The sequence below is a fragment of the Lepus europaeus genome, chromosome 6, assembly GCF_033115175.1.
Source record: "Lepus europaeus isolate LE1 chromosome 6, mLepTim1.pri, whole genome shotgun sequence".
Classification (NCBI taxonomy): domain Eukaryota; kingdom Metazoa; phylum Chordata; class Mammalia; order Lagomorpha; family Leporidae; genus Lepus; species Lepus europaeus.
Genome location: NC_084832.1, coordinates 90,041,382 through 90,054,717, shown reverse-complemented (window position 1 = coordinate 90,054,717; position 13,336 = coordinate 90,041,382). Strand labels below are relative to the sequence as shown.

Here is a 13,336-nt window from a genome sequence, read left to right as displayed (position 1 = left end):
GTAGATTTGTCCCATTGGTTAACGTTGTAAAGCATATTCACTGTGATGTGCCTTTTATAGCGTGTGCTCCCTTCCTTTCAAAGGTAGTAACTCAAGGAAAAGGTGCTAATAATTGGACATCTTTATTCATTACAATACAAGTGAGAGGAATTGGAATGGGGCAATCACATTAGGTTGGAATTAAAGTGAGACTAAAAGAAATTGAGTATGTAAATGTGGCTTAACATAGGGATCTGTAAATATGAGATAGTTCAGTGAGATTAATTTTGCCAGCATCTAGTTTACATATTTAATTATGAATTATCCTTTCCAAAATAGCCTTTTGGGGAGTGTAAACATGGATTTCTATAACCCTACAATTCTCTGTTCCAAAGTTTTTGAACTCTTTATTTTCCTTTATTTAAAAAGTTTGCATTGGTCCATATGGAAAAGTGCATGTATCATAAATGTAGGCTTAGTGAAGTCACAGGCTGAACCTTACATGTAGCCTGGATCAGAAAACAGATTACCAGCACCAGAGCCTCTCTCTTGCCTTTTCTTGTCCCACCACTCACGAGGAACTGTGATTCTGGCTTTTAATAGCAGAGATTAACTCGTATGCTTATTGTACTTTCTATAAAAGTGAGCATATGGTATGTAATCTTTGTGTCTGGCTTCTGTTTATTTGCTCATGTTGTTTTGCCCTTGAGATTCAACTAGATGCATGTATCTGAATGATTCTTTTCCATTGCTGTAGTGTTTCATTGTGTGATGTATTACTCTCTTTTGAAGAGGATATTTTTGTTGGTGGCAGAGTTTCTGAGGTGGATATGAAGTTGTTACTCAGAGTCAAGTCAAGTGAAAAGAGTAGAAAGACCATCAAAATTATACTGCTTTTACTCAAACATTTCCAGGTATCCTGTGATATAGAGCAAGACCACTCTTTGTTTCTCTTGTCCTGGCTGGATAGGGGGATGAATCTCACATTATATTTTTAGGGACGAGTTAAATTTGTAAATTAACTTAAAATTGGACGTTTTTATAAAGTTGAATCTTTCTTTTTATGTCTTTGTTTTCTTACATACTGTTGACTCCTGTTTGTTATTTTGGGGTCACGCGATAAATGATAAACACCGTGTTTTGTCGCTGGTTCTTGGTTTCTTTGTACTGTTACTAGCAGTTGTTTGTCTAGTGTTTTTTGTCACCCATAATATGTGGCTCAGTCTTCCCAAAAGTTGTCTTCATGGTCACTTTTCTTTCTGATTTAGATGTTAGGCTCCCATTCTTGCAGTGATTTAATAACCCGATCTCTAGGCTCTGCAGTGTTGCTAATTGGTCATATGGGTGATAAGTAACTTCTCCTGGGACTCTTCCTGGTTATTTTTATTTCAGACAAAAATTAAGTTTATTGTATTTATTGATTTAAATTTTCAGCTCCAAGTTTGTTGATTCTTCTGTATAAATTCTGTCTTTTGATTTTCTCACATAATGAATTGTTTTCCTTATTTCTTTGCATTACCTGTCTATATTCGCTTGCACATCTCATTGAGCTTCCATAGGATCGTTGTTCTAAATTCTTCTTCAGGAACTTAATAAGTTTCCCTCATTGTGATCTGTTTCTGGAGAATTATTGTGTTCCTCTGGTGGTGTCAGGCTTCCTTGCTTCATCTTGTTTCTGAGTCTGTGTATCTGAGATAATGGTTGCTTCTTCCAATTTATGGAGTTTTTTTTTTTTTTTTTTGAAAAGACTTTCTCGTTTAGGTGGGCTTTGTAGTGTCAGTAGATGGCTGTGTTGCCTTTGGTTCTAGGTGAGCTCAGGAGCATAGGCTCTGGGTGATTTCTGTGGGTGCAGGCCACGTCAATAGTGGCTGTGAGTGCCACAGTTGTGTTGTCTACAGCAGTGTGTGGGGTTAGTGATATGACTTTTCCAGTGGACATGGACTCCCAAAGCTGTGTCCTTAGGCCCTGCAGAGTCAAGTGCCAATGGCACTGGAGTTTGTGATGGTGGTAGGCATGGTCCTGGTACTGTGGGACCCAGAGGGAACCATCCTGTGGGCCAGTGGAGCAAGATGCGAGGACTGAATAGCTGTAGCTGTGGTCTCAGGTCTACAGGGCACTGGGGACCTTGCCCAGGTCCCACAGGGCAAGAAAGGGTGACTTCTGGCTTGTGTGCTGGCTGCCAAGGACCCTGAGCTGTGAAGACAGAGGAGGTTTTCCCCAGATCTTGCAGCACTAGTGCGAGCAACTCTGGAGCTTATGCACCACAGTCCTGCAGCTGGGGACATTGAGAGGCCTGTCCTCTGCCCTGTGAGGGGTGTGCTGGTTCTGGGGCTTCTGGTGGTGTCTGGGGCCACCTGTTGGCCTAAGACAGTGGCTGCGCTGTTTGTAGCAGCTCGGGTCCTAGGGGTGGGAGGAACACAAGATAGGTTCCCTTTTTAAAGCAAAGCAATCTCCTGGAGAGACATTACACCCTCACCCTGGGGAGTTTCAAGCCAGTGAGGACTGTGGATTTCTCCTGTGGTGGAGGCTGCTGGTTTGCAGTGATCAAGGGGGCCCTGAGTTTTCCTGCTTACCTTTTCCCAGCAACATGGGGCTTCCGGGCCTGGGAGCCGGGCTGGGAGCTGCAGTGTGCTCTGTTCCTCTCTGTGCTGGCGTCTGAGACTCTGCTGTTCAGGTTCTGCTGCTTGCTGGTTTCCAGAGTTGTCCTGCAGTCAGTCTCCTCAAAATTCAGCATTCTTTTATTGCCCTTTTCTGTGGCAGCAGAGAGTGCAGGGCACCTCTGTTAGGCTCGCTTGCGTCTGCCTGAAAAATTAGTTTTTGATACAACTTTATTGCCATTTACACTTTCAGTGTTTGAGGTGCATAATGATGTTGGGACCCTGGGGGCCCAAGACATGACACCCTCTCTTGCCTGAGACCTTAGCCAGTGAAGAGGTCAGCAGAGGTGTGGGACAGGTAGATGGTAGTCACCCCTGTTGCTGATAGTGGTGACAGTGAGGATTATGGCTGGGAAGGCAATGGCTTCCACTGCACTCCATAGGCAGCACTCAGAAGCAGCAGACCATCTGTGGGCTTGCCCCTGCAAACGTGGGCCATGAAGATTCCCTACAGTGGCCAAGCAGAGAGGTCCTTCCATTGTCTGAGGTCTGGGCATAAGGTGGGTATCAGTGAGTAAGAGGGGAGAAGCCAGGAGTGCTGTGTCCATGGAGTGTCCTTGGTGTGGTAGGGAACACCCAGGTGTGGCACAGAATTTGATGTTTCTTACTCTCAACAGTGGCTACTCCCATTGAGTTCCTGACATAAAGCACTTTGGACTTCTGTTTCCTAGTAAAAAATGAAAAGTACTTAGAAAAAAAGTACTTTAATGTACTACTGCATACAACTGAAATGTGATTTTTCTCCTCTACAGTAGATGTTTCTCTAATTCTATAGCTGTAACAAACTCGTACTGTTTGATAATTTTGTCTTCTAAGTCAAATATTGAATCATTGCTTTTATTTTCAGTGTATATGTTTTTAAGTTTTTACTTATTTGAGAGGCAGAGAGGGAGGGAGGGAATCACATGTCCATCTGCCGGTTCACTTCTCAGTTGCTTGCAGTGGTCAGGGCTGGGCCAGGGCTGAAACCAGGAGCTGGGAACTCTGTACATCTCCCATGTAGGTGGCGGGAACCTAATAACTTGAGCCAGCGTCAGTGCCTTCCCAGGGTGCTCGTTAGTTTGAAGCTGGAGTCTGGAGCCTGAGTTGGAGCTAGGACTAGAACCCAGACACTCCCATGTGAGGCACGGGTGTCTTAACCATTGACTTAACCACTAGCCTTAACCACTTAGCCTCAAGTGTCTGTCTACCTATGCTGGTCTTTTTACATTAGTGATGAAATGTGTTTCAGTGTCTCCCATTTGAAGGTCAACCTTGTCATTGATTTCCTTTCTTGTGTTCTGTCATAGTCAAGCTTATAGTCTGACTTACTTCATCATTTGTTATCACACCAAAAAACCTTTTGCTTCTGCTCTCATTCCATTGAAATTGTCTGGCTGCGCTCTGTGGTATTGTGTCCAGTGGGCATTTTTCTTTCTTTTACCTGCTCTCCCTGAAGCTCCGATCCTCCTCATCACTCCTCTTGGGAGCCTCAGCTTTTATGGTACTCCTTGGTGTCCTGCTGTCACTGCCTCCTTCTCAGAACTGTTTGTGAATCTCTGTTCCTCAGATCATTCCCTAACTATGGGTTGGTCTGGGGGCTTCTTCTTTGGCTCTTTTATTTTGTCCCTTACTTAAGCTGAGTACACTCTGCGTGTGTTAAAGACGTCTGCATGGTCACTTGCAACCCCAGATTCAATATGAATCTGAGCTCAGACTTCACTCTTGTATTTATTGTGTGACTTTGAACAAAGGAGCTGCCCCGTCCACGCCTCTGTGTCGTCTTCAGTAGCACAGTAATGCGGTGACATCCTTCTGCAAGGGGATACCTGAGATCCCCAGGATTCACTTACATGTGGTGTGGGATTGCTTTATTGCAGGGGCCATGAGAAGAGAACGCAGGGTGGCTGGAAGGTGGCAGCAATCACAGGTTACTAACTGCGTTCTGTCCACATGAGCATTATGGTAGAAGCAGCTCATTGGAAAGCCTTATTGTAACATTTGATTGATTGATTACAGCATTCCTCTAAAGATTAAAGGCTATAGCATAGAATATATACATCAACACAGTACATAAGTGGCAGGTATTATTATCATTTGATACTCGACGTTCCTAAAGTATTTCAAATCTGCGTTGTGGAAACCTTAGTCCTCGCTCTTCCTTTTGAGTGGTCTACTGAAAATGTTCAGCTGTCCACAGAGTTGCTCAAGAGTGGATCCTCAGTTTGTCGTCTTTCCTAGTTTCCAGGGTCTGCTGATCAGTCCCTTGAAGCTTTTTGCATCCATCCCTATGTCTTACTCCACCGCCACTGTTGCAGTTCAGGCCTGTGCTTTCTTGTGACTTAGTTCTGTGTCAAGTGGACGTGCTTGCCTCCAGCGAGCGCCTGTGATGGGCAGGTTTTCCGGGGGATGCTGATTCTATCAGGAGAACCTAGTCTTGCGGTCAGGACGAGAGGGCTTCCTGTGATTGCTCTCTTGCTGCCGTGGCAGTGAACTTCCTGGCTGTGAGTGCTGTCTCATTGGTGCTGGGTTCTTCTAGGCACAGCAGCACACAGAGGTTGATAACTGTGAATCCTCTAATTTCATGAGAGCAGTGAGACCTGTCACATTTGTCCCCACCAGGTAGCATGGTGCCTCCTTCAAGGTAGATGCCAAATTTACTTTTTTTTTTTTAACTCTAAGTAGGCGTTTTATCTGTGTTTTAGTGTGTACTGTTCCTTTTGCTCAGAAAAGCTCGTTTGCTTCCTCACTTTGCTCAGCTAACTTCTGTCTGTCTCTTCCTACTGAGCTGAAGGGTCACCCCAGCTCATGGTTGTCTTCTGCATCTCTCCCTGGGCTCCACCCTGCTGTGCAGTCTGAGGCAGGTGGCTCCTTGATCTTAGCCAGTGCGCTGCTCATTTAATCCACTTGGCTTTATTGCAATATTGTTACTGTGCTAAACTATGAAATTCCTGAAAGCGGGGGCAGTCATTGTTTTAGTTTTGTATTCTGGACTCTGGCCAAGTCCTGGGTGGCAAGTTTGGTTGGCATGTTGATGCTTTCATCTGCTGTGCTGGGACAGGATGGCATTGTGGGTTCGTGACTTGAACTTATTTCTACAAGCATGAAAAGGCAGATTCTGTCATTGTGTCTGTGATTTAGTATTTCTTTTCCAATTTGGTATCTTCTATTACAGTGTTTGCTCTGTAAGCCACGAGATAATAGTGTGACATTGCAGCTCTAAAGAAATGGAAGGATTTAAACAGTCTGCTTGGGTGCAGAGTTGAAATTGCCAGTCTGGGCTTGACTCCCCCACCCTCGCATCCCTCCCACAGGGTCTAGATTATTTCTATGTTAAGTTATTTGAGTAAATAAGAGAGTATCAGAAATTTGGTAGTAGCTAGGAGAGCAAGCAAATGGGCTTTGGATGAAGCAAATAGGAAAAAAGCAGTCGAGTGAAACCGTGACTAATATATTAGTACCAGAATCCTGTGTGTATGTTTTTAAATTTGCATACATAGTTATTAGGAATGGTTACAGGCATTGTTCTTTGTCATGACAAAAGACTTCCATAACATTTTGTTTTGGTGTCCCGCATGTACTAGGCATTCTCTAGTCATCCAAATGGACTTAATATAAAGAGGCACACAGCTGAGGCAGCTCCTAGCTGGGTGAGGACACCAGTGTGAATCACTGGTGTCACTTAATGTGACGGGCACTTTATCAAGTACTGAGACTAGAGGAGGCCTGTCCAGGGGGTGGCAGGTCAGGGAGCGCAGCTGCGTGTGCTGTGTGCAGGGGGGACTGCAGACTTCATGTCTGCAGGGAGAGTGTCATCAGAGTTGGCAGTGATGCCCTGTCACAACCGCAGTATTTATGACAGATAATGAAGTTCTTCAGCATACATGGAAATCTTGGGAAACAGCAGCATTTTTAGGGGCCAGCCTCAGGGCCACAGAGTTCCTGAGACCTTGGTAGCAGATTAGCTGCCCCCTTCCCCCAACCCCATAGCTACTTCTTGGGCCAAAGAACCATGTTCTAGGAAGTCTCTTTCTCTCTCCCCACCCACCTCCAGCCTCAGTGAGGCAACAGTCATCCTCCCTGAAATGCAGAAACAACCTGGACAGTCTCGCCATTCCCGTCTTACCTGTCTTTCCTCTGGTGAGTTCCGCACTGCACTGTCTGGAGTATTTCTCTGAAACAGTGTTTTCCCCTTCATACTAAAATATTTTTTTTTAACAATGCAAAGGCCAGTCTGGAGCATTTCCTGTGGAGCTGCATTGCCTGGCTCCATTTTCTGGGTGTGGTAAAGATGCCTGGTACACAGACAGGCTTTATAAAGTTTGCTGTTCTTTATCTTCTTCCTTAATTTCATTGCCTCCCTTTTTTAAAAACAAACAAACAAACAAACAAAAAAACTTTTAAAAAGTTGTTTTTTCCCCTGTACATATTTATGGGATATAAATATAATTTGTTACAGGGAGTCAGGGTGTGATGATCAAATCAGATTAGTTAGCATTTGCATCCCCTTAAACATCAAACTTCTGTTTTTTGCTTAATACTTAAAAAATAGTATATATTTTTGGGGTATAGTGTGATATTCCAATAAGTGTATACACATATTGATCAAGTTAGTGTAATTAATGTTTCCTTCTGCTTGTCGTAACTTTTCTTTAGAGCCTTTGCACTGCTCTCTGTTTGCTCATAGAAATGCACTGTGTGGCCGGCGCCGTGGTTTAACAGGCTAATCCTCCGCCTTGCGGCGCCGGCACACTGGGTTCTAGTCCTGGTTGGGGCGCTGGATTCTATCCTGGTTGCCCCTCTTCCAGGCCAGCTCTCTGCTATGGCCTGGAAAGGCAGAGGAGGATGGCCCAAGTGCTTGGGCCCTGAGCCCGCATGGGAGACCAGGAGAAGCACCTGGCTCCTGGCTTCGGATCAGCGAGATGCGCTGGCCGCAGCGGCCATTGGAGGGTGAACCAACAGTAAAAAGGAAGACCTTTCTCTCTGTCTGTCTCTCTCACTATCCACTCTGCCTGTCAAAAAAAAAAAAAAAAAAAAAAAAAAAAAAAAGAAATGTACTGTGTACTGTGAACTAGAGACACTCCCCGCGCATTGGAGCCGAGGACTTTGGTCCCTGTTACTCAGACCCCTGTGATCCTTCCTCCCCGTGTCCTTCCCAGCCTCTGGTAATCCTGGTCAGTGTTTAGGTACATGGTTTTAAATTTCCTCATATGAGGGAGACAATGGAGTATCTGTCTTTGTGTGCTTGCTGAATTTCACTTAACCTGATATTTTCTTGTTCCGTTCATCTTGCTGCAAATGACAGGATTTCATTCTTTTATCTGGAGATGGGCATGGTCTCTTCCCCCTTGAATGAGGTTTCTTTTCATTTCCTTTGCCAGCTGCCTCATCTCTGCCTCCTACTCATCTCCCGCAGCACTGGTTTGCCACAGCTCTCACCCCGTGCCCACGCGTTGTTTGTAACAGCTGACCTAATACCTGCCTTCCTTGTTGGACTGTGGGCAATGTCTGGAGCGGTGTTGAGTTGCTCATTTCTTTATCTCTAGTACTTGCTCAGTATTACCTGACTGTAAAATGCCTGCTTCTATAGCGTAATTGGGAGGATGTTAAGATTGAAGAGCTTACCTTCCTTTGGTTAGAACTGTGGCCCCTATGTCTCTAAAGCTGCCAGGTTTCACCTCAGGCACCCAAGGAGACAAACATCTCACAGGGTGTAGGAGAAGTCTGCTTGACCAAATAAATGACTTAACAGTAGACAGGGAGTTAAGTGCTCATGGAGAGGTTCCTAGACGCTGGTAATTATTGGTGGTTACCATAAGCACGAAGTGGAAATGGGAGAATGTGATAAAGTCTCCTTTTTTGGTCATAAAGTATGGCACAGTTACTCTGTAGGGATCCTCCAACACTTTTAAAAAATCAGACTTTCCTTCTTTCTGAATGTTGTATCGTGGTAGTCTGTGTGAAAAGCCCCAGGGAAGCTTCTCACGTGACTTTTGTGATGCCCTGTGATTTATGTATAGAAAGTTCCTTTTCCTTCCTTCCTTCCTTCCTTCCTTCCTTCCTTCCTTCCTTCCTTTCTTTCAACTAAGACTCCTTTACGTAGTTCAAGTTTAATTCACAATGACATACATCTTTAAGTCTGAAATACATATTCTGCTATGTTTGGGGTTTTGTTTCCAGTGTTCTTTTATATATGATGTGTAAAGATTCTACAAACAGTGTTATCTTAAGATACAGAATTATTTCTGTAGCCATCATATGAAAATCATGACAATTCTGGCCTTTTCTAAGAACAGATTTGATTATATTCTAGCACAACAACTTCTCTGGGGATATTCAGGTAGGATAATTGACTGAATGTTGTGTTCATCTGAAGCCTGTTATTTTTATTTATTTGTTTCTTTGAATCCTGTTTTTTTTTTTTTTTTTCATTTACCCACGTAGCTAGAAATTCTGTGAACAATTTTGTTTTCTGGTGGTAATAACTACTAAAGGAGAGAGGAAACTACCAGTGTAGGTATTTGTTGTTCCAAATACCACAATAAAGCCATGTTTAAATGACCCAGAAATACTCTTCACAAAATATTTAGTTTCAAGTGAAAGAATTGTGTACAGATTTCTATTTAAAGCTGTGGAATTTAATGGGAAGGTATGATAGTGAATGTATCTCTGTTTCTTGATCCACAGATTCTCACAGGGAGTAGTAATCCCTGGGTGCTGTGAGAATGAAATTAGAACACTCAAGACCCCTTTGCGCTGAGGCTGGAGGCAGCAGGGCACCCTTAGGCTGGCATACCGAGGGAAAGCAGAGAGGCCCACCCAGATTTCCTTGGGAACGGTGCCTCAAGGTTATCCCACTGTGTGCTGTGTCATTCTGCTGACTGCCTTTAAACAAGGATAAAACATTTTCGACTTGTGGTATTATTTTTCCCCAGATTCATATTTCACTTAGAAAGCTAGAGGATGTAAGATTTGCTCTAAAGAAATCATTTTTATGATTTTCTTTAATTAAACTTTTATTTAATGAATATAGATTTCCAAAGTACAGCTTATGGGTTACAGTGGCTTCCCCCTCCCAAAACTTCCCTCCCACCCACAACCCTCCCCTTTCCTGCTCCCTCTCCCCTTCCAATCACATCATGATTCATTTTCAATTCTCTTTATATACAGAAGATCAGTTTAGTATATATTAGGTAACGATTTCAACAGTTTGCCCCCATATAGCAACACAAAGTGAAAAAAAATACTGTTGGAGTACTAGTTATAGCATTAAATAAGAGTGTACAGCACATTAAAGACAGAGATCCTACATAATATTTTTTTTTAAATTAATTAATTTTCTATGCCATTTCCAATTTAACACCAGGTTTTTTTTTTTTTTCATTTCCAATTATCTTTATATACAGAAGATCGATTCAGTATATAATTAGTAAAGATTTCATCAAATCAAAAAGGGAGAGAAAGATCCAACATGGGAAGTGGGAAACACAGCAGACTCATAGAATGGCAGACGTCCTAAACAACACTCTGGCCTCAGAATCAGCCCTTAAGGCATTTGGATCTGGCTGAAGAGCCCATGAGAGTATTGTAGGCATGGAAAGCCAAGATACCATGGAAAAGAAAAAAAGAAGAAGACCTAAATGAAAGATCTCTTCGAGTGAGATCCCAGTGGAAAGAACAGGGTCATCAAAGAAGGAGGTACCTTTCTCTGAAGGGAGGAGAGAACTTCCACTTTGACTATGACCCTATTGGAATAAGATCAAAGTCAGCGAACTCTAAAGGCTTCCATAGCCCTGGCAACTCATGACTAGAGCCTAGGGAGATTACTGACACCATGAACAGGAGAGTCAAATTGTTAAGTCAGCAACAGAAGTCACAGTGTACTTACATCCCATGTGAGATCTGTCCTTAATGTGTTGTCTAATGTGCAGTGATGCTATAACTAGTACTGAAACAGTATTTTTATGATTATTTTTTGAAGTGGGCCATACATACACTAAAATTAACTTAGAAACCAAATTATTATTATGCTGATCATTTATATGAATATTTAATTTGGCTTCTGGCTTCTATTAAAAACAGCTAATCATTCACAACTACAATTGCCATACTTTTCCTAAAGAATTATCAATAGATCTTATATTTTGTAGGGTATAGTGAGGTCAAAGAGGAAAGCCAAATGCCCCTTCCCTGGGGACTGTCTGGGTTCTGTTAGTGATCCCGCTCTATTGGTACATCTCCTATTCGAGATAAAAGCTAGGAAGTCACTAGGAGAGTGCCACTGCTGATTTTGGAGGAAGATGTGTTGTCACTGGGGCTAATTTTGAAATATCTTTTCCCCATCAGAGAGGGCCATTTCTGCTCGGCCAAATGCATGCTGAGCTGCCCCTCAGCTGGCAGGCCGGCTGCTTTTTTCCTTCCTTTTTTGGATTTTATTTCCTTCCCTCCCCTCCTTAGCCTTCCCCTTCCCTCCCCTCCTCTCCTTTTCTTATTCTTTTTCTACTTTCTTTTCCTTTTTCCCTACTGTTTCTTTGAAGGTTATGTTAGACCTGATTGACAGCACACCATTGATTGGACCCTAACTGTGTCACCTAAGTATTTGCAAAGATTTGAACCTCACTGCCCAGCGGAGCACTGTTAGGATTTATCAGTCAGCAGAGCTGCTGTGGCCACTTTGTGTTTCAGAAAACTGTACAGAACTCGCACTGTGCGTGGAGTCTGGGATCACCTCCATGGTCAGCTTTTGCAATTGTGGGTTGTGGTCCACTGTAGTCAATTACAGTTAATGAAAACATTCAGGCCTGAGACATCTTGGCTGACTAAATTTTTAAGTAGACTGTAATATTTCCATCTGTGTGGAACTCCATTTCAAAGTTTGCACTGAACATAAATGTAGAAGTAAGTATAAACAATAAATCATGCAATCTTTGATTTGTGATTCATTGTGTTGAAGCTATTCTGATCATATAAGGGATAAAACTGGTCTAAGAGTAAACCAAAATCTACTTTTAAAATAAGAGTTTCTTCTAAGTTAAATGATCATGTTTGGTAACTTAAATAAAATCCTTATGTCTCTAGAAACAGGCTAAATATCATAGATACAAAATAGATAAAACTGAGGACTTCAGATTGAATTAACTTAATGGACTTAGAATTATGTCTTACTACATTTTCTCTCTCCTTTATTTTCCATGTTTTTTTTTAGTTGAGCATGACTGGTGTGTTAGCTGCATGCTAAATGTGGGGTGTGTGTGTGTGTTTTGTTGACATTTGTTCATAAGTATCAAATAATCTTCCTGAAGGTAGGTATGTGTTTTATAAATCTGCTGAATTTCATGCAAACATATTGAGTAGGATTATTGGCAGAATGCATGCCATGTGGCAGTTATTAACAGAACATGAAGTGGTACATATTTACTTTTTGGTTTTCTGTGTGATTTGAATTTTAATCTCTAACTTTTTGGCATCCTTATATCCTTGCCTTACTTATGATTTATATACTCTATTATAGTTCATACAATTCAGTAAATATTTTAAAAGGATATTGTATATTTTAGTGGAACTCATAGACCACTATGAGACTACCTAACCTAAATCACACTATGTAGAAACTGAAATTGTTCCAAATTTGGCTATTGACACCCTCCTAAAGTTGGAAAAGTGTGTCTTTGCTTCAGTTTCCATAGCAGTAATTTAAAATTGTCTTAATGTAACATGAAAGATAATTTCTTATTAGAAGGTAAAATCTTCCTGTTGTGTAAGCCTCTGAAATAAAGGCTTCTTTCCTTGGTTAAAAAATAATTGTAGACACACATTTCAAAGACCTGACCTGTGCCGCCCCTTATAACGTTTTGCAGACTTGCTTTTTTAAAGGTCTAGAAATTGTATGCCCACAGGGAGAAGATTGCATGTTAGTTTCCACATGTCTGAATTTGAGGTGCTTTTAATTTTCCTAAATGGGTAAATGCATACCTATTGGTATGTAGTGCTGTTTTTTCATTTTGTCCCTACTGCTATTATGAATATTATAAACATCCTGAAACAAAAAATGCACTTAGAAGGAAAATGCTGATTTCTGGAGCAGTGGTTAAAATCAGCAAGACTTTCTACCTCAGCGTCTTTTTAGTCTCCTTCTATATGAAATGTCCAGCAGTAGAGCTGGTCTTGTGGAGACCACCCTGCTTTACAGCAGTGCCCCACGTGCTCCTTCTGCTTGCCCCCAAGCATTTCTGCAGAACTCGAGGACTCTGCAGAACACACTGAGCAAGCGATGAATAAGGAATAGCTGGGAAAACGCGTCTGAGAAGTTGTAAATGTGCTTCACATTTTGGCATGTGTACAGAGCAGTCTTTAGACCTAGAATGCCATTCCCCTTACTTTTCCAACTGAGCAAATTCCAGAAAGATTAAATGACACCCAAATTATACATGTGGTTAGTAGTTGAACCTATGGCAGTCTCCCCCTGCCTTGGCTCCAGAAAGTGTTGGTCGGCTGAGACCAAGACTCTCATCAATCACTGTGCTCTGATGTCAGGCCCTTCTTTCTATCCCCTGCAGCCACGCGGCTCCTGGGAACATGAAGTAACATACACAAAAATTCATGTTGGCTTTGCTTATCCATTTTTACCCTTAAATGAAAAGGTACTTAAACTTTATCTGCAATTTCTTTGGTGCTTTTATTTGTACAAATAAGCACTAAGTGTTGCTTTTCATACTGATTCC

At 42.2% G+C, this 13,336-nt stretch overlaps 1 protein-coding gene across 1 annotated transcript in view; it reads left to right on the top strand.

Annotated features, from left to right (window-relative positions):
- The window catches only part of SACS (sacsin molecular chaperone), a 52,178-nt gene that overhangs the window by 25,550 nt on the left and 13,292 nt on the right, over positions 1 to 13,336 (top strand). The window lies entirely within an intron of this gene.